This window comes from Lepisosteus platostomus, chromosome 14, assembly GCF_059453375.1.
Source record: "Lepisosteus platostomus isolate fLepPlt1 chromosome 14, fLepPlt1.hap1, whole genome shotgun sequence".
NCBI classification, from domain to species: Eukaryota; Metazoa; Chordata; class Actinopteri; order Semionotiformes; family Lepisosteidae; genus Lepisosteus; species Lepisosteus platostomus.
In genome coordinates, this window is record NC_142624.1 from 36,736,765 (window position 1) to 36,751,728 (window position 14,964).

The 14,964-nt window shown below is 39.8% G+C and overlaps 1 protein-coding gene and 1 long non-coding RNA gene across 2 annotated transcripts in view; one reads left to right on the forward strand and one right to left on the reverse strand.

The window, feature by feature from the left end:
* The window catches only part of LOC148649414 (nck-associated protein 5-like), a 263,578-nt gene extending 248,638 nt beyond the window's left edge, over positions 1 to 14,940 (reverse strand). The window contains exons 1-4 of the mRNA XM_088606030.1: positions 14,867 to 14,940; positions 11,600 to 11,740; positions 9,874 to 9,961; positions 7,596 to 7,895 (exon numbers count right to left, since the gene is read on the reverse strand). The gene's annotated coding sequence lies outside the window, so the exon portion shown is untranslated. The remainder of the gene's footprint in view (positions 1 to 7,595; positions 7,896 to 9,873; positions 9,962 to 11,599; positions 11,741 to 14,866) is intronic.
* LOC148649415 (uncharacterized) lies at positions 1,625 to 4,625 on the forward strand. Its single transcript, XR_015926347.1, has 2 exons — positions 1,625 to 2,063; positions 3,650 to 4,625. It is a non-coding gene; the product is annotated as an uncharacterized LOC148649415 (long non-coding RNA).
* Positions 14,941 to 14,964: the final 24 nt, after the last annotated feature.

Genomic DNA, 14,964 nt, shown 5'->3' on the forward strand with positions numbered 1-14,964 from the left:
TTAATCAACCTAATTTAGCACTTAATTTGTTCTGTTCTGAACAAATTAAGACAACTCTACAAAAAGTGAGAAAAGCAAACCTACAATGCACATAATGGAGGTATGACAGAACATCTGCATTTTAAATGTCAATACGCCCTTGTTAAAGCACAATTTAATATGAGAAGTGGTTGCTCGCGGGCTTTGGGTTTACAGCCCTGTATATTTTTGTACTGTTAATTGATGGAGGTGTGCACCAAACACCTTACAGGGCAATACGAATATCTCATTTTCAAATAAAAAAATCCATTCTGTAATGTCAGGCTTGCCTGAGGTCTGGGAGTATTACAAACAGTAAGCCTCTGTTGTGGGAAATCCTTTTTATAATAACTCTCTTTTCTCGAACAAGCCATCTTTCCCTACTGAAATATTTTAATTGCTTAATACATAAAAAACATTGATTATTTTTAAGCTTTTTCTTCTGAAAGCGATTGGCACGTCTGAACATGCCACTCTGATGAACGGGAAAGCCACTTGCCCGGTCATGGTTTCCTGTCTCAGCTGAATCTGACAAACTCTTATTTGTCTAAACAGAGTTGACTTAAGATGCCTTCACTGTCTCCCACAGGAGCGCTGGGCTGAATCCTGCAAGCATGCCATGTGTTTGAATCACCTTCTATTTTAGTGTCAACAGAGAGATGAGGGGGAGGCTCATAAACATTCAAGCGTCCCTTCCAGATAGAAGCAAAACCAATTATCATAATGGCAAATTAATCTGCCAAACTAATTCCAACGAGCTCAAAACAGTGTTTACCACGAAATACGTTTTCTTTCTTTTCCATAGACTGAACAGGCGTCACACCCATTTGAACACTCAAAAAGGCAGAGAAGCTGAGTGAATGGAGCATTGGCCATGTCTTTGATTGCAAAATGTTTTTTTATGCACCTAATCCAGACTTTAAAAAATATACAAGATTTGTAGCTTCTGTTTTCTAACTTATCCAACTCCTTAATGTTTACCTGTATTCTATAGTATCGACGTAGTATGTGTAAGACATATGAATTTTATTTCAGACATTCTGTATGTCATATGAAAAGGAGTACAACTTTCTAAACACTCAAAACTCTCAACCTCTCAGGAGCAAGGACAGCATATAGCAGCATCTACCTTTACACCTGCACCTAGGTACTGGCTAATAGCATCCTTAGTAACCACATTTTTCAGGTTCTTCTTATTTCATGACTTCAAAACTGGGACACATGCTCTTAATATCCAAATAAATATCAAACTTTCAAAAAAAGCAATAAAGATAAAATATTACACAGCACATAAGTCTGTGATCTGCAACATGTGCAATACCTGGAATACTCTGGAAAACTTCAATCAGCAAAACTACATCTGCAAAAACGGTCAGAAATTCCCTTCCTCCGTGAAAAAGTGAAAGCACTGACGTTGGAGCTGGTGGACTTGAGACCGGAGCTGTAAAAATCCTACAGTCGTGGAGGCAGGCAGACCAAATGATCGGAATAAGAACCTAGAGAGGCTGGCCTCAGGCGGTCGAAGGAAATAAAAGACAAGATCTCATCGCAACAACCAAACACAAGGTCTCATCACAAAACATATTCCCTCCAATCCGGGACCCGGAAGCAGTCAATTAGCCGGGTCCGGGACACAGAAGATACTGAAGTACAGAAATGATCCTGAAGCTCAGGCCTCAGCCCTCAGCCTCGACTTTGAACAATGGCACTGACACCAGAAGTGTGAAAGACAAGGGGATGTGGCTGGAGGCTCTATTTTTAGGAACGCGGGTCTTGAGACAACAGTGTGCTGTCATCCTGGAGCTGAGGCGGGTGATATTGCACGTGACATCGCATAAACAGCACACTCTTCATCCACAACAATTCAAAGGTTTTGAAAACAAACTGAAATGGCAGGAAGAAGTCTCCAGTTTTCTCTGGAATCCTGCCTTCTCTGTTTGCAAACTTCCACATTTTATTCCGACAGCACAACACATGACCCAGAATTTGGCAAAGGACAAAAAGAAAAGCCCAGAAAAAAACAGATCACAAAAGGACCAAGTACTGTAAGTAAATACTTCTGCCTAAATTATTAGTATTATTAGTATTAGTACTAGTACTAGTATACTAGCAGTACAAGAATCAATTGCCTTAGAAGGTAATTAGATGTATTTTCGAATCACTGAAACATACTGTAGCTGACAGAGTGATGGTGATGAATACTACAGTGCTATGCAACTTTCAGGAAAAAAAGAGGTGAGAGAACTATTAGGCAACTGTGATCATCATATGGTATGCTTTGAAGTATATTTTAAAACTGCATAGGTACAGTTTAAAAAAATATTTACAATTTCAGCAAAGGGTTTTATACAGGCAAGAGATAAAAGTTAATAGATGCACTGATATTCTGCTTGAAGCACAGAACAGATAGTTTAAAGCTGGGTTAATAAATAAATTAAGACAACTATAAGGAGAAAAACAGTATTGAAAGCGTGAACAGCAAGCTCATTAAAAACAAGAATATTACATGGACAAAATAAAAGAGAAAATATTGCAATGGGGGTTACACTAAAGATTTTTTTAGTATTATAACAGCAGAAGAACAGTAAAGAATGAATAGTCTCAGAGATAATAGGAGTAAACATTTTGATGCTGAAAGTTAAAAAAGCAGATGTATTTTTGTTTAACTCAGGTGTTCACCATAGAAGAAATTCGGCAAAGTTCTGAGGAAAGGCAAAGATCTCTTAGATAGATAGATCTATTATACTAGCACAGAAGAGGCAGAAGCATAACTACTCAAACTAGGGAGATGTAATCAGTGGAGTACCACGGGGATGTGTGCTAGGATCACTGCTCTTCCTGATTTATATCAGTGATTATGCAAATTATGTGTAAACTACTTAAGTTTGCAGTCTGCAGATGATATCACATTAGGAGGAATAGCAAACACTGTAAAAGCTACAAGGCAACTTCAAAGGAAATTCCAAAAATGGCTTAGACGACACATTATGTAGATAAAATGCAGAGTGCTATATTCAAATAGCAAAAATACAAACTACAAATAAAAAATGGGGAAAGGTGAGTTTGAAGAAGTCGCCTTTATAAAAAACGTAAAGGTCTTTACATTGACAGTCTTTACATCTTCCGGACAACGTTGGGAAGTAATACACCACATAAACAGAGTGTTGTAGACCAGAATGTTGTTCTACCTCATTTGGAAAATTGCACAGACATTTGTCACAACATTGTAAATGCGATGTTGCTGGTCTGGAATTAGTCCAAAGAAAAGCAACCAAGTGCATTCCTGGGCACAAAAGAATGTCTTGCTCTGAAAGAGCTTAAACAGCCAACTTTTGTAACTTGTAAAAAAGGGAAAAGCTGCTTTAATTCATATCTAGATTCCTAAGAAAACTAAATCAAGCGGAAAAAAAACTGTTTTCATCTATATGTAATCCCCAAAAGCAATCCTTTTCAACTTAGTTGCCATTAGATGTGTGTTCTCATTCTCAGGAGGTTACAACATTATTTTTATTTTAGTTAATATTAGTTTGTTTTAGAGTTGTCAGGTTGCCATTATGAAGTTTTCCTTCAGAGCATTAAAAAGTATGGTTTCTACATGAAGATTTTTATCAGTAATACTTTTTTTTTCCAGGATGACTTCATTTTCTGAACTGAGATCGCACTGCTGCAGTTCAGACATGCTTGAGAGGGAGCCTGGCATGTCTTTAACACCACAGTCATCACAGATCTCACCACAGTCAGGAGCTGCACAGCACCTACTTGGCCTCAGCAGTGCCAAAACTGCCATGAGCCATGTCTGATCAAATTCCACCATATAATTCCTGCAAACTACACAGTTCCCAAAGTGTATAACAAAATTAGAGAGTATATAGTATAGAGAGTAAGAAACAAAAGCAATCTTACAGAAGGAATCAAAATGACCAGGCATGTACAATAACAAAGATCATAGGCCCAATCACTCTTGATTTCCAGTTTTCCAACTTTTACTCCTGATTGAATTTATATGGTATGTCAAGTGAAAAAAAAAATCACAATATATACATAATACCACAAGGCTAAACACAAGCTAGGATCTGGAGCTGACATACAGAATTGCTGGATTGCAAAAAGCAGTGAAAAAACAATGGCAGTGCAGCTCTTTGCAAAGCTAAGTATTAATTAATGTATGTTTGCATTGTCTGGGCTGTATATCTTTAAGTTTATTGACATGAAAATATATAATTTCTTACTCAAAGCACTCTAAAAGCTTATCGGAGCACAGTCGAAGAAATTCAACTCAATCCAGCACGTAAATAATTCTTGTCATATCTCAGATGGAGAAGCAACTGGGAACACAAACTAATGTTATGCTAATCCTATAACGTGATTATCCAAAAGATGCTCCTCAATGACCCAGATGTCAACCAACCATTTTGCACTGGTGCTGTGAAGGAAGGCAGACTGTAAACTGACACAATGTGCAGTGTGTTGTAATACTGTACTGCAGTCCCTGGTGTCATCTTGAAGATTGGTGTCTATGTATCAGAGTGATGAACTGTGGTCATACTGTGATAACACAGCTGATCAGCACTGATAATTTGAACATAAAGTATTAAACTAAACCAGCAGATCCAGGCTCTTGACCTCCATTATTTAAAACATTTCTCTGACACTGCAGTGAATCACCCTTTTCCATAACGTAAGTGTTAATTACATGATGATGTTTTCAGTCCTCCCGCAGTCGCTGAAGAACATGAAAATGTGCTTTTGACTGAGAGACACAATTATGTGATTTACTACTTTAACAGAATATTCCCTATAGCTATACAGCTGCATAACTTCACATGAAGTAGACAACATCAGAATCATGCCTTTATCAAGGGAGTAAACTGCCTCTGTTTTAAAGGTCTAACGACAGAATGTAATAGGCTAGATCAATACAACCTGTTTTTTTTTTTTTCAGACCATTAAAGCTTTGCTGCAGTTAGTCCTTAGTACAAATGATATTCAGCACCTGGTTTCAATTCAACCTGGCATTAAGGTCTAATTCATTAATTAATGTATTGGAACGATCAAAATCCTGTAATGGATTTTGTTCAAAGAGTTGTCAGGTTTTCACAGTAAAGAGCAAGAGATTCCCTCTCCTGAACAGCACTGAACCACTTAAAATGTTCTTAATAAAACCCAGGAACTTGCATTGTGCAGTAAAGAACACATGTGCAGTTACACACATCACAGACAGTATAAACCGAGGAAAGCAGAGGTGTATCGATCCCATGATCTTCTGTGCTGGCCCATTACCATGTTAGATGCAGGCAGACTGTCCCGATGAGCAGTGATACACATTAAGCTGTAAACCTGTAAGGGTCTTCCTCCCTACCGCACTGTAGTCATCAGTGATTATAAAAAATGGCAGATTAAAAGAATGGAAATTCTAGCAAAAGCTTTGGGATGTAACAACTAGAACTGCAATGCTGTGTAAAAACGTGCATGCTTCTGGAGCAGTGAATGTCATCTGGGAGGTTTTAGGTGGTCAAACAGATGTTGCCTCGAATGGGCTGTTGCTTGCAGATGGAATTTAAACCATGACCCATATCACTGAAGTCTGTTAGACTAAATTACTGTACCATTAAATGTCACATGAACCTTTCCCAAATACAAGAATACACAAAAGTAATATTTCATTTCAAACAATAATATATTGGTAGAATGCTATCAAACACAATTCAAAATGGAGTGACTATTATGGCTTTTGTTTTAGAAAATTCCAGTCTCCTGACTGTGTTTAATTTATAAATATCTTATTTTCACCAATGGGAATAGTCATTAAAACGAAGCAGTCATTGCAGGAAGTTAAAATAAGATCGAATAAAAAAAGCTCCATCACGGACTGGACTGTTAAATAAACACACTTTTAAAGCCATGTGTGGCTGAAGAGTGATTTATGCCTTTTAGGAAACCACTTATTAAATAAATTAAAGAAAAGCATTTCATAGCAGATATTCCAACTAACCCTCATTAATGACACCATTTATCCAGAATGTCATGCTTCATGTGCCACTTTAAGATTTAACATTTAATGTTAATTGAACACACACTTTCACACAATAAAATGAAGCAGGTGGCAAGACCCAAATCAAATAGTCACTCACACATTATCTTCAAAGAATTCTTCATCATTTACCCAGAGTACACCTTGCACTTCAATACCAATACAAATATACATTCACTGGAGAAAAGTGCTGTAAGAACTGCATTGAATTAATGCCAAGATGGCAAAGATTTAGTACTGAAAATTCTCCTCAGTGACTTTCTGGATTAAGAGTATTACAATATTTAATGAGCGTCTATTCTTTAAGGAACTCTGCTGTATGAGATTGCCTCAGATATCACTGTTTTTTCCTAAGCATGTTTTGCTTTTGAGCTCAGATCAAACAACAGTAGTTTATGCTAAAAGACTGCTCCTCCACAAATGTCTCTACTGACATTTTCACGATAAACTCTAATAATAATCACTTCATGTAAAAAAAATTATGACAATAAGTACAACACCCAACTATTTCATTTTTAATGAAGTCAATTCAATTTACCCTCTTATGTTAATTAAATAAACTGGTGTGTTGAATCTACTGGGACAATCGTCTGACAGGTGTCTCTTTTTGGTCTGGTTTTTGGGTAATTAGGGTCTTAACGGGGCTGTGAATATCCTATAATCCTATAATGTGAATATCCTCGGCTCACTTTGGTTTGTCTGGAGTCTGGAGATAAAAGTCAAAATAAAAGCCAAAGGCCTGGCTGTAAAAGTTTGGAAATGAAAATAAAGTCAAACTAAATAAGAACCATAACAGAGATAGTGGGCTCACCAAAACAAACAAACCCAATCCAACAGATCATTTGGAATAGACCGAGGAATAAAGACTTCATGCAATTATTGCATCAAAGGGATATACAGTACAGCCTCTTTTCCACTCTGAACGTGTCTCTGAAGTGCTCATGCTCCCATGAAATCATTAGGTTGAATACAAAATATGCTTTTGTTATAAAATTAATATGCACATTAATGGAATTATCAGAAAATAATACATATATTAGACTTACTATTCATATTTATCCCATGATCACAAACCACTGTAAAGCAAAAATAAGCGTTGCCTTTGCTGTCCCAGTCCTAGTAAAGGGCACTGTCAATTCACAAGAAACTTTCTGCTGTTTGGAGCCTGTCTCAGTATTCTTCACCACTCTCCCAATACCACCTCATTCAGTGGTGTATCGTCTTGAATCACAACACAATTAGTATTGTATCTTGGGTAACAGCACATGTACATTTTCATAATAGTCTGTTAAATGCCCTAGTCTGCACTGCTCATCATATCTTCTCCAGAATACAGTGAAGCCCTTATCAGAAGACAGTATGAATAGACACCAGTCAGTTGCCTTCGTGTTGCCGTGGCGACCGAGCTCTTCTTTCAGGCAGGCCTGAAGGTTGGAGCTCACTTTGCAAACCTGTCATGGTCTCAACCTTTGCTGGGGTGCCGGCGAACATCAGACACTGATGAAAGTTTGCAACAGGATAAAGGACTTGGCAAGCAGACGCTTACCTGGCTCCTCTTTCCACTCCCTCCTGCATCCGATGTGAAGCACAGCCCCTGCCGACGTGACAGCCGCCTTCCTCCTTTCAGGGATGCTGCGCTGCGTCGCCTCTTTGATGTCTTGAGATCATAAATCTGTGTTTCGGAAACTCTTTCAATTCTCCGAGAGGCCTTGTAATGCTAAAGCCTTGATGAGTAGCTGGGCAGGAGACAACTGAGATGCCAGCATTTGAAGCACAGCCCCTGTAGTGGCTTCAAAGGCACCCCTGGACAGCTATCCCAGGAGCCCCCTGGTCTTTGTAATACAGTCTGGGGAATAAGAGAAAACACACATTGATCAGATCGTTTGATCTTCCAATCCTGCACTTCGTCTCCAAGATATGTCCATTATCTAGTCGCAGAAGCTGTATGATCTGTGATACTGTTGGGGTATTATCCATTGTGATAACAGGTTGTCAGTGAAACTTATTTGTTTTGTAGATCTTAATCGCTCCTTATAAAAAAAAAAACTTTTGAGAAACAAAAGAGCAAAAGGACATAATTTGTTTAAAAAAATCCTCTTACAGTTAGGGTTCAGAAAAAGTGTATCATCACCAAAGGCATGTCAGTAATGTCTGGGAAATATATCAGGGAAGTGTGATGTTAAAACATCCATTAATGCTTCTTCTGATATGTCTCCTGCTTCTGCTTCAGAAAAACATGACAGAGTGAATCAATAGACCTGGATTCAGATTTCAGAACAGACTTTGCTCGTCTGTAAGCAGAGCAGAAAGCAAAAAGATCAAGTGTTTAAATCAGATCAAATCTTTTTTTTTTCACTAATTTATTGCTTGACATCCTTATTTCATCTGCTTACCAGATGTTTAAATCACAGAATCTGGGAAGCTTTGGGACTTGTGAACAACATCAGAAGCACATCACGGTGCTCATATTTTTGCGTTCAGAAGAATGATATGAAAACAGGTGGTAATGGCGGAGGGGTTCAGTCTAGACAGTGGGGAGAATGTGAACAAAACCAGATTTACTGGTTAGAAAGGATGTAGGTCAACAATGGAGTAAGAGATTAAAAAACTTGGAAAGCCACAAAATTTCTGAGTTGGTGAGGGTAACATTATAAATTTCTTTTCAGAAGAAGGGTGGGTGATATTTTGTGCAAGGCATTGTAAATTTAATCCTCAAAGCCTTTCCCCAATGACAGAAGCCCTGTGCAGAGAATCAATCCTACCAAGGTAAATGCATTGTGTTAAATTCACAAGGGAAAGCAGCTTCAATAGGATTTGGATTTAATGCCAGCCTCATTGCATGTACAGTATTTATAATTAGCTAACATATTTCTATTTGTGTTCCAGTATAATGGCAATAATGCATCCCTGGGTGTGTGCTATGATGGACTTCCTCCACTTTCTAAAGAGTTACTACTTTTTAGAACACAGGCTCCTTCTGCTCAGACTGCAAGACAAGATATTTACCCATTGTGATTTATAATTCATGAGCACTCAAGATAATACTGCCGTTCATCAAAGACATTGCTGTGGACAACAGACAGAAAAACCTGAAGTACAGTTTTATTTCTGTGCTATGAAGAAAAATACACTGAGGCCTTTATTATCTTTACATTGCCAGTAAAGAACTTCCAGCATTGATGTCATTACATCTCCCCATGTACCTGTAGAACTACTGTAGCAGCATTATCATTCAACATGATGCAAAGGAACAAGCAAAGGCTTATGCCGTGCTGAAAAGAGAAGAAAAGAAACACAAGGGATGTGAGATGAACACACCGGAAGAACTCTCCACAACCGAAACATGGTGTTTCCTCTCGTCTCTTTTCAGCACAGAATAAACCTTTACTTGTTCCTTTGCAGCCTACGCATGCTGACGCAGCTCCCTACTTGAACTTATTCAATATGATGACACATTTATTTTTGTTTTTAATAATATATTAAATTGGGAACAGCTGCCACTCCTTTTGTAATGTTAGAAGGGAAACATTTGAAATCTTTAACGGTAAAGCCTATGTAATGCTAACAGTTTTATTCTATTATTTCAGATAGAGATAACAATGTCTCTACCACTGGGACACCAACCATGATAAGCACTTTTGCTCTGTTCTCTAAACAGTGTCAGCAAGATGTCAGTGCTAAAGAGATTTTTAGAAACTGGAAAGCAAGAAAACAGATTGAAATTCAGAAAATCAGAGATTCCAGAAAATTGTTTTTAAATAAGTTGTAAATAGAACTTTTTTCACTGGCTTGAAACTTTTTTTAGTAGAAAAATAACTACTTACATCAGTGTGGAGCAATAAACATGTTTTTTCAGCCTCTAAGGCAAGGTGTGAAATGTTTTCCCAAAGAATTTGGCCCTCAGCAATCTTCCTGCAGAAAACAGTATCATTAAGCAAACCAAACTAAAAATCTCCATAATTGAATATGTTTATTTAAAAAATCATAAAGGACAGAGTGTTCCACAGAGTCTGGAAAAGAACGCGCATAAAGTCTAAATAAGCATACAGTATACAGTGTGAGCAGAGGTGATCCTATTTAGTCCTGTAGCTCTTCCTGATCTATTGCATTCAATGTATAGTTACAACTGGACAGTGGGACAAAGGCTGCTGAATGCCAAAGACGTTTGTATGTTAAAGGAGGTAAATTGCTTCAGTCTAGAACAAAGGGTAGTGAGAAGGATTTCATCCAAATATATAAAACCCTCAGGGATATACAGAGGGTCAGATCAAGGGGATTTTTCAGACTTGGTAGAGAATTCATTTCCAGTAGAACAAAGAAAATAAATCACTTGTTTACACAAAACATTATGGGGATCTGGAGTAGGCTTCCTGACTGAAGCCCAAGTGACTGTCACATTGGACTACATCACTGAACGTTCGCTAGGAATCAATATTTTTTTAAAAGAGAAGAAAATTACTTAGTAATTTGTTGAGCAGCTAATGTGTCAATAACATGATATTCTGCAGTAAATGCAGAGAGTAAAAGATAAGAAGTGACAAGACTGAAAGTGATATTGTAATGAACAGTTCTTTCCGGACCCTATGCGGACGACACAATCCGAAGAAGTGGGGGAACACTGGGGAAACGTCATGCAGGGATACGGGGCTGAAGACAGGGGGGCGTGTCCAAGGTGCGCTGGTGCACGGGGGAGGTGTGGCCGAGGCGAACAATCCAAAAGAGTAATCCTTAGAGAGTATCCAAACAAATGGGTAAGTCCAAAACCAGGAGATCCGTCAAAACAAGGAATTAAAACCAGAGGCCGGGTCGGAACCGGCGGACAGGGAACGGGAACGGAGATTAAAACCTTAACGGGACCAGGCGCTTCCAGGTCCCGGACTCACACGATACGGAAATCCGATACAGAGCCCGGATGAGCGTCAGCGCCTGGCTTTTAAGGTGGGCTGGGAATAGGAATCAGGTGCACAGAATAAAGTCTCAAGTGAAAGGGCTGGAGCACCCTTAAGGAGGGGGGACTATAATCGTGACAGATATGCCCTGAAAAACGATTTTTTCGCCAGCGCAGATTTGAATGAGTCACGTCCTGTGTGGCTGCACATGGCCCGGACGATGCGTGTCTCCCAATCACTACGCCCACTAATGAGGCACAATCCTCTCTGCTGGAAGTGGGCCAGTTCTGGGATAAGGGCATCTTACAGCTCCTGCACAGCCCTGAGCTCCTCTGAATGGACTGTAGTCATCCTCTTTAATCCTGCCCCACTCCCAGTGAGAGACAAGTATACAGTATGTATCCATCCATTACCAGAAATAGTTACCACTTATTCAAGTTTGTGGGTCTCAGCAGCTTGGAGCCTATTTGGAATGCAAAGGCACAAGGGTGGATGCCAGATCATCACAGGGTACCTGCACACGCTCATAAAAATGTCAGGGAAAAAACATTTTCGTGATAGCTGCTAATTCAGGATCAACAATTATGATGTTTGCTCGCTACGGGCTGACACTGTCTTTAGCGGCACCACTTAAAGGCCAGTGGACAGTCACATGTCTCACCTGTGTGTTGGGGGATTACTTCCTGGGTGACAGAGAGCCTCCGTTGTCAGACCAGGCCCTGACTCCAGAAACAGGCCCATCATGCTTTGCAACAGGAAGCAGAGAAAAAGATGGCTCCTTCTTCGCCAGATCTCAACCTGCCTGAGCCAGTGAACAAAACCGGTCTCCAGTTACTGATGTTCCACATGACCTGATCCTAATCCCATTTCAACTAAGCCCCAACTATAATTATTACTTTCCATTTGTGCATGAACACATTTCCAAAACACACTTTAAAACACGATTATCAATATGACACGAATAAGTACGTCGTGAATTTTCATAAATGTTGACATTTGGATATTTTCGCTGTCTAGACGCATCTATGTTAAAGGACTTGGTGCCATCTACTGGAAATGTCTAGAATCCTCGCAGAAAATGAAGTTTTGTTTAAATAGAAAACTATCACAGTTGGGATTTCACGGTGACCGCACAATTCGTAATCTTTCATATTCTAAGATTAGAAATAATGCAATTTCGATGTTACATGTTCATCCACGCCTGTTTGCTGAATTATAAAGATTAAAGTTTTTGGAGCGTGAAATACAAATTATTGATCAAGCGCTAAATGTAGTCTGAGTCCTGAGGCTCCTATTCAACTTACTATTCACGGATGAAAAAAAAGCTCGTAACGAGAGCTGATCTGAGTATTGAAAAGGAGCACTAAGCCAGCTACTCTTTAATGATCCCCCACCCTTCACTGATCAATACATTGGCACATTCAGTATTTCACGGCTACACGATCACACATGCTGCAAAAGTGTAATTTCAAAATTCAGGACTGTAGACGGGTTCAGTCTTGTTGTGGGTCATATAAAGTCCAAAAGCAAAACACCTCCAGCCATATCCAAAACAGATCAATAAGCTTTCAGTGATACTCCATCTAGTGCACGACAGCCCTACCAGTGTGCCTGGCGTTCAGGCACATACCCAGGGATGAGGACTGTTTTACTGTCCGGACGCTACCAGGTGTGTACCTTTCAAAGAGGCTGGGACCAAAATAAACTCATCTTCCTTGCCTAGTGCAGTTCTTTGCGAACACCTTTTGATTCGCTTGAATATTTTTCAGGGGTGACAGAAACTGTAAGAAAAATAAACACTAAATTCAGTTATTGAAAAATGGGCATTGTATATGTAAATATAATATACATTTTGTGTGCTGTGAATATGCTTTATGGAATTTAACTCAAGACGGCTACAAGTTTAATAAGAGCTGGGTTCTTCTCACTGTAGTATTCATGCAGCTAAATAACTCAGCACTTCATTGCAATGCAGAAAACGATTTATAATCATTTTTGTACAAAATTATTCTATTTATGGTAATAACAGAGTGGGTAACTGAGTTTAGAATATAGGGAAGAGCCTGTAATACCACAGGACGTGATCGTGATTGTATTACAAGTCAACTTCGTGGTCCTGACTCCCCACTCCTGAACGTATCACATTTTACTTGCTGGGAATCGCGCGTCTGACTGTGGAAGTGGGCGTTGGTGTGGCTTCAGACCACAGCACGGTGTGATTGGTCTCAGCCACTATAGGGGCTGCAGTGATTGGAAACCGCAGATGTTGCAAACGCTCGTCATCGGAAGCATTCGTGTATTTCCGACAGTTTGGGGGTGGGGCCGTACATACCCGGCTTTATTGTCGCATGTGTGTAACACCGCCTTGGTTTATGTGATTTATCCACATTGCAGCGACCAGGTTGAGTCATCAATAGCCGAGCAAGGGATTGGGTTATTGAGGCTTCTACCGGTGATTGCATTAGATGACGTTATTTTCAAAGATCTTTCAACATCAGAACTTACACTTGTTGGTTCAGCTGGCAATACACAATGCACCGTATGTAATTTAGAACATTTTAACACACTTTTTAAGGTCGGTTATAGCGGTTTTGTTAATTTATAATTCACATCTCACAAGCAATAGGTTTCTTTCCAACTTTTTGCCGTCTCAAAACCATAAGGAATTCTTTAATCTTATTATTATAAATGCAACAAGCATCAAATACATATAAATATATATTAACTGTATTTATACGATTTATATCTCATAGGATTCCATAGTGCTATACATATAATTTTATTTGATATGCTTTACATACACCGACCCACTTCTCTCACCACTGAAATGCAGCCCCACCTGTGCGACACACAACAGCTCTCCTGGGGCACCAGCAGCCCCCCTGCACAGCAGATCAGGTCTAATTCACCCGCCTACTGAAGCTCAGCAGAACCCGGATGGGAGACTTCCTGGCAAAAACTAAGGCTGCTGCTGGAAGAAGTGTTAGTGGGGCCAGCAGGGGGCGCTGTGTGGGGACACTCTACTGTAAAAAGGCGCCGTCCTTCGGATGAGACATAAAATTGAGGTCCTAACTCTCTGTGGTCACTAAAAACGCCCAGGGCATTTCTCAAAAAGAGTAGGGGTGTTACCCCAGTGTCCTGGCCAAATTTCCCCCTGGCCTTTACCCATCATGGCCTCCTAATAATCCCCATCTCTGAACTGGCTTCATCACTCTGCTCTCCTCCCCACTGAGAGCTGGTGTGTGGGGAGCGTACTGGAGCATCATCCAGGTGGGGCTGCACACTGGTGGTGGTGGAGGGGAGTCCCCATTACCTGTAAAGCGCTTTGAGTGGAGTGTCCAGCAAAGTATTTTAGAAGTGCAAGGAATTCATCATCATCATCATTATCATTGATTTATTAATGAATTAAAGAACAGTGCCAATAGGTCACAATGAGAGAGACCTAGCTAGCCCGCGTTCCTATAGAACCCCAGTTCAACAGTGTCACTTGGGTCCAAGAATACCCGAGACTTTTTAATTGCAGAACGCACACTGGTACCCATGGTCAAGTCAATTAGGCTTGAAACCCTGTAGAAACCAAATACCACAACCTCAGTCTAGTAGCTGCAAGATTTAGTTGCATCCGACATTTGATACCAAATACAGTCAGATCTGAATAGATACAGCACTGTGCTTCATAGAATTCTAGGCAAGAAAATACAGATTTATCTCTGTAATGGCCAGAATACATGAAGAATACATGAAGCTGGTTTAGTTTGGTTTTAGATCACAAAACAACACCAACATCCGTTGCTCTGTCAGCTACGTCTCGGTTCTGAGCAATTGGATGAGGTGAGGTGGAATATCCACAATCCTTCGGTTTTGCCTGCCCCGTATGAAGTGTTTGTGCCGCTCGTACAGAGCCATAGAGCATCATGTTTGTACTTACTCGTAGCCGGATGCTGCTACGTTGGAAAATACACTCGCTCATACAATTCCATGACAGCGGCGCCCAAGCAGGCAGAGAGGGGTGTCGAATGCGTGTGT